General features: G+C 42.4%; 1 long non-coding RNA gene across 1 annotated transcript; it reads left to right on the forward strand.

Moving 5' to 3' along the window:
- Window positions 1–4,509: 4,509 nt before the first annotated feature.
- Window positions 4,510–5,401, forward strand: LOC109222043. The gene is made up of 3 exons (XR_002067349.1): window positions 4,510–4,575; window positions 5,142–5,184; window positions 5,346–5,401. It is a non-coding gene; the product is annotated as an uncharacterized LOC109222043 (long non-coding RNA).
- Window positions 5,402–5,639: the final 238 nt, after the last annotated feature.

A 5,639-nucleotide genomic window follows, 5' to 3' on the forward strand; every position in this document is an offset into this window, starting at 1 on the left:
GGGTCTCATACTGAGTGACTGACATGGAGCCCTACTGAAGGCGCTCAAACTGCCTGCGAAGAGCATCTCGCTGAGTAACTGGGAGAAACTTTTCCAAAAACAACTCCGCAAACTGGTCCCAAGTCAGAGATGGCGACCCTGCTGGTCTGGCTAAACAGTAGTCCCTCCACCAAGTCTTGGCGGATCCTGCTAGACGAAAGGTGGCGAAGTCGACCCCATTGGTCTCCACAATACCCATAGTCCGAAGAACCTCATGGCAGCTATACAAGAAATCCTGGGGGTCCTCTGAAGAAGCACCGCTGAATGTGGTGGTGAAGAGCTTGGTGAACCTATCCAGTCTCCACAAAGCATCTGCGGACATAGCCGCTCCATCGCCGGTCTGAGTCACAATACCCGGCTGAACTGCCACAGCTGGCTGAACAACTGGAACCTGAGCCTGGGGAGCTACCTGCTCCGGAGTACGTGTAGTAGGAGTCTGAACCCCTCCTCCAACCTGAGAAGTGGCTGGTGCTACTGGAAGCAAACCCGCTCGAGAGACGCTCTCCATAAAGCCTACCAACATGACCAAAGCGTCCTGAAGAACTGGGGTGGCTATAAACCCCTCTAGGACCCGAGCTGGGCCCACTAGAGCTGCTGGGGCTGGAACCTCCTCATCATAATCAACATGAGGCTCTACCTCTGGGACTGCTGCTCGGGGCTGAGCTCTGCCCCAGCCTCGGCCTCTGGCACGGCCTCGGCCTCGCCCTCTGCCCCTCGTAGGAGCTGCTGCTGGGGGCTCGGGCTGCTGCGCGGTAGAAGAGGAAGCACGTGTTCTCGCCATCTGCGAAAGAACAGAGTAGAAAGACAATTAGTATTTGAGAAACAGAATCGCACGACAAGAAAGAACAAAAGTTAAGTTTTCCTAACTCTGAAGCCTCTGGGGATAAATACAGACGTCTCCGTACCGATCCCTCAGACTCTACCGAGTTTGTCCGTGAGTTATGAGACCTATGTAACCTAGTGCTCTGATACCAACTTGTCACGACCCGAATTTTCCACCCTCGGGAGTCGTGATGGCGCCTACTAATAGGAGCTAGGCAAGCCAATTATCAATTACCTCTTTTAGCGGACATCGTCAATATTAAAAACAATGAAGAATATAATAATAAAGCGGAAGTCTCATATATATTTAACTGAAAGAAATGCGGAAGTTTAACAAAATCCTCTACCCAAGACTGGTGTCACCATACTCACGAACGTCTAGAGAATACTAAAAACAAGGTTCGAATGAAACATAAAACTGTCTGCTTCGGTACAAATGATAACAAACTAACAAAATAGAAGGGACTCCGGGCCTACGGACGTCAGCAAGGCTACCTCGAATGTCCCTGGACTGAAGTCAGCTCCCGAATCCTCTACTGCTGTCCAAAAGTTGCTGCTCCAGCGCTGTGATCTGTGCAAAAAGATACACAGAGTGTAGCATCAGCACAACCGACCCCATGTGCTGGTAAGTGCCTAGCCTAACCTCGGCGAAGTAGTAACGATGCTAGACCAGACAATCAGATAAACCTGTGCAGTTACGAAATATATTGCAAAAAAATAAATAGGAAATAAGCAGTTTATAAGGGAGGGGGAGCATGTTGTGGGGAGGCAACAGTTATAAACAAGGACTCTAAATTCCAAGGTTATAACAGCCAACAGAAACTTAAATCCGGAATAAACACACTTAAGCTATAACTTGTTGCGGCGCGCAACCCGATCCTCAATACTTCACTGTTGCGGCGTGCAACTCGATCCATTTATCATCACTGTTGCGGCGTGCAACCCGATCCATATCATTTAGTATTGCTGCGGCGTGCAACCAGATCCACATATATATCATTTATCATTATTGCGGCGTGCAACCCGATCCATATATTTATATTATTAATCCTCACCCAGGCAACAGTCGAAAATAAGGGGCAAGGGAGTAAACAATTAGTGAAAGAAATCCCGGCAAGGGAACACAATAACACACTAAATCCCGGCAAGGGAGAAAAGTCAATAACTCAATATCCCAGCAAGGGAGAAAATCATCATATCAATAAAACGTCCCAGCAAGGGAATAACCAATATCTCTTTCTTTTGCTTTCATTTCTTACTGTATAACTCACTTTATCATTTGAGCCATAGCTCCAAATAATCATTTCATATCATATACCTTCACAATTCGCAATACAACTCGAGCCAATGCTCCACGGAGTCTAATAATCTTAATCTCTGTCTCATGCACTTTACAGTATATAGAATCATCAAATAAGCATGGGAGAATCACAACAAGTTCAGGAAAATCTCAATATAAGGACACACGGTCATGCTAGACACCAGTGTATACATACTCGTCACCATGCCTATACACCGTACTCGACAAATAGCAATTACCAAGTAAGACTCTACTCCTATTCCCTCAAGCCAAAGTTAGACCAAACACTTACCTCAACTTCCACGGCTAAATCAATCCACAACGACCGCTTTCCCTCTCGAATTCGGCTCCAACTCAATCAAATTTATGAAATAACGACTTTACAACATTAATATAAGCTAAACAGATCAAACCCAATGCCTAAATATTGTTTTCTAAGCCTTCTTCCCAAAATTCCAAAAATCGACCCCGGGCCCCCTTGGTCAAAACCCGAGGTTCGAACCAATTTCACATTACCCATTCCCCCACGAGCCCGGGTATACAATTTGTTTTCAAATTCGACCCCAAAACGAGGTCTAAATCAAGAAAAATCAAAAAGCCCTAACTCTACCCAGTTCCCCCAATTTCAACCCTAGATTACATGATTTAGGCTTAGAAATTTACTAATTAATGAAGGAAAATGAAGGAAATGAGTGGGAATTTACTTATCCAAGAGGTCTTGATGAAAGGAACCTTCAATGGATTCCTAGAGCTTAGGGGAGAAGAGAGTTCGTGAGAAATTTGGAATAAAACCCGAGCTACTGTTCTGAAACTTTTTAAAAAAATCACTGGGCGTTTTTGTTCTATGCGTTCGCGACAGGAGTGTCGCGTTCGCGAATAAGGGGGAGCTGGTAAGCTACGCGTTCGCGAGGGAAGGATTGCGAACGCGAAGAGGAAGCACTGGGGGGTCCAAAGAATTGGCCTATGCGAACGCGTCGACCATCACGCGAACGCGGAGAAGGAAAAAGCAAAGCATCGCGATCGCGATGGACTGAACGCGGACGCGAAGAAGGGTGGCCTCAAAGCTATACGAACGCGAAGGGGTACTGCGAACGCGAAGAAGGATTCTTCTGTGTAAAAATTGCAGAAAATCTGATGCCTTCCTAAGTTCAAAACCATCCCGAACACCTCCGAAAACACTCCCTAGCCCTCGGGGCTCCTAACCAATCATACACACTAACTCGACGACATCCCACGAACGTAACCGTGCGATCAAATCGCCAAAATAACATCATAAACGAGGAATCAAACCTCAAAATCATCACTTTTCCTTCAAACTTCATAAACTTTTATTTTTTGATATTTAGGTCCGAAACACGTCAAATGACGTCCGATTTCAACCAAATTTCACAGAAAGCGCTTAAACCACATATAAGACCTGTACCGGGCGCCGAAACCAAAATACGGGCCCGATACCAACACGTTCTAATCAATTTCCTTTTCAAATTTCCATATTAATTTCAGAAAAATTCATTTCTCGCTCGACCTCGGAATTTGACTCCGGGCATATGCCCGAGTCTCATATTTTTCCACGGACCCTCCGGGACCGTCAAATCACGGCTCCGGGTCCGTTTACCCAAGATGTTGACCAAAGTTAACTTTATTCATATTAATATCAAAATTCATCAATTGTTACACACAATTTATATTTAATCTTTCCGACTACGCGCCCGGACTGCGCACGCAAATCGAGGCAAGCCTAAATGAGGTTTTCAAGGCCTCGGAGACACAGAATGAGTGAGAAAACAGGTGATGACCCTTTGGGTCGTCACAATAACATCCCGGCAAGGGAATCAACAATAGAAACAATAATATCCCGGCAAGGGAATTAACAATAGAAATAATAACATCCCGGCAAGGGAATCAACAATAACCAATCTTGTTTCAACAGTTAGCTTCGCAATATAGATCTCAAAATCGAGTCAATACTCAACAATGGACAATTTCCAAGAGAATGTCATAAGTCTTATTCGACATGAATAAATCATCAATTTAAACAAGAATAATACATAATAAGGATCACGAAAACACCAAGAAGCACGATAACCTCAAAAAAATAACCAGACTAGGGGTATGCATTCGAATCGGTTTATCGATAAATCGAATCGATTATTTGTTATCGGTTTATCGATATCGGTTTATCGGTTTATCGATTTCGATTTCGATTTCGAAATTTTCCTTATCGATTTATCGATTTCGATTTCGATTTTGTCCTCTTCGGTTATCGGTTTATCGATAAACCGATAAGGTATACTAAAAATATAAATATACCCTTATTTTATAATACCCTTTCCTTTACCTAACTCCCTAACCCTATTATTTTCTCTACCCTTATTCTTCACTCTTCCGCACCGCTTTTGGTCCTTCTTTCACAGGTACATGAAAATCTCACTTACCTGCTCTCTTTTCAGTGATTTGATTATCTTTTTGTTTGGTTTCTCTCATGCTATTTTGTGCTATATAATTTCTACCTCCACTTTTATTTTTCAAAAAACGTGTCCTGTTGGATCTTGAACTAGCTTCAGATTCCAACTAATAATGGACATCCAAAAAAGATAATTCAAGTTAGATGCCTCCAATTTTCATCTACTGTGGTTCAAAAAGTTATAGTAGCTCTGCAATTCAAGCTCTGTTTTCATCAGCTGGTTTATAATAGTACTCAGCTAAAATTGGTAAGGATTAAACAGCTCACAATAGTATTATATTATAAGAAATGAAAAAGGATAATTATGAAAAGGCCTAATCATGTTCCAAGAAGGCAAGAACTACAGATGTATAGTAATGATTAGTGTGTCAAAAAGATGTCTGCCCCACTTTATGTTCTTTCTTGGCGTGCTATTGCTCTTTCTATCCCAAGTATGTCAAAAAGAACTTTTTTGCTTTTAGTTCTCAACATGTTCATAGGCTTGACTTCTTTCACTTTATATAAATATAAATGTAGAAAGAGTCACCACTGGGTTTGGCCACAGAATCCGCTCACCCAGGTAATCCACAGTCCCTCTCTTATTGTATCTATGCTGGCACTTCCGTACAAACTACAAGTGTTTGTGAGTTGTGACTTTTCTTTTTAACGGGTATTACATTTTAACATACAGACAATTGACCAGTTCTTTTTTGCTGTTATTGATATTTCCTGGATTTGCAGCCATAATTTTTAGGTCAAGAGCGAGGAGTGCTGACTTCGTCTTGCTTTGCTTCATTCAACTCGTTTAAGACTGTAAGTTACATTCTTCATTTACTTCACATGGCTGAAAATGATAAAATTGATCAAGTGGTTGATGAAAGTAGAGGTTCTTAGTTAGGCGTGTTTATAGCGATATACTTTCCGTGGAATCCCACAAATTTTCTTATTGGTGTAATTGATAACCGAATCGATAAGCCCCAAAAATCGATAAATCGAAATCGAAAAAATCAAAACCTTATTGAAACGATAACGATA

Source organism: Nicotiana attenuata, unplaced genomic scaffold (assembly GCF_001879085.1).
Source record: "Nicotiana attenuata strain UT unplaced genomic scaffold, NIATTr2, whole genome shotgun sequence".
NCBI classification, from domain to species: Eukaryota; Viridiplantae; Streptophyta; class Magnoliopsida; order Solanales; family Solanaceae; genus Nicotiana; species Nicotiana attenuata.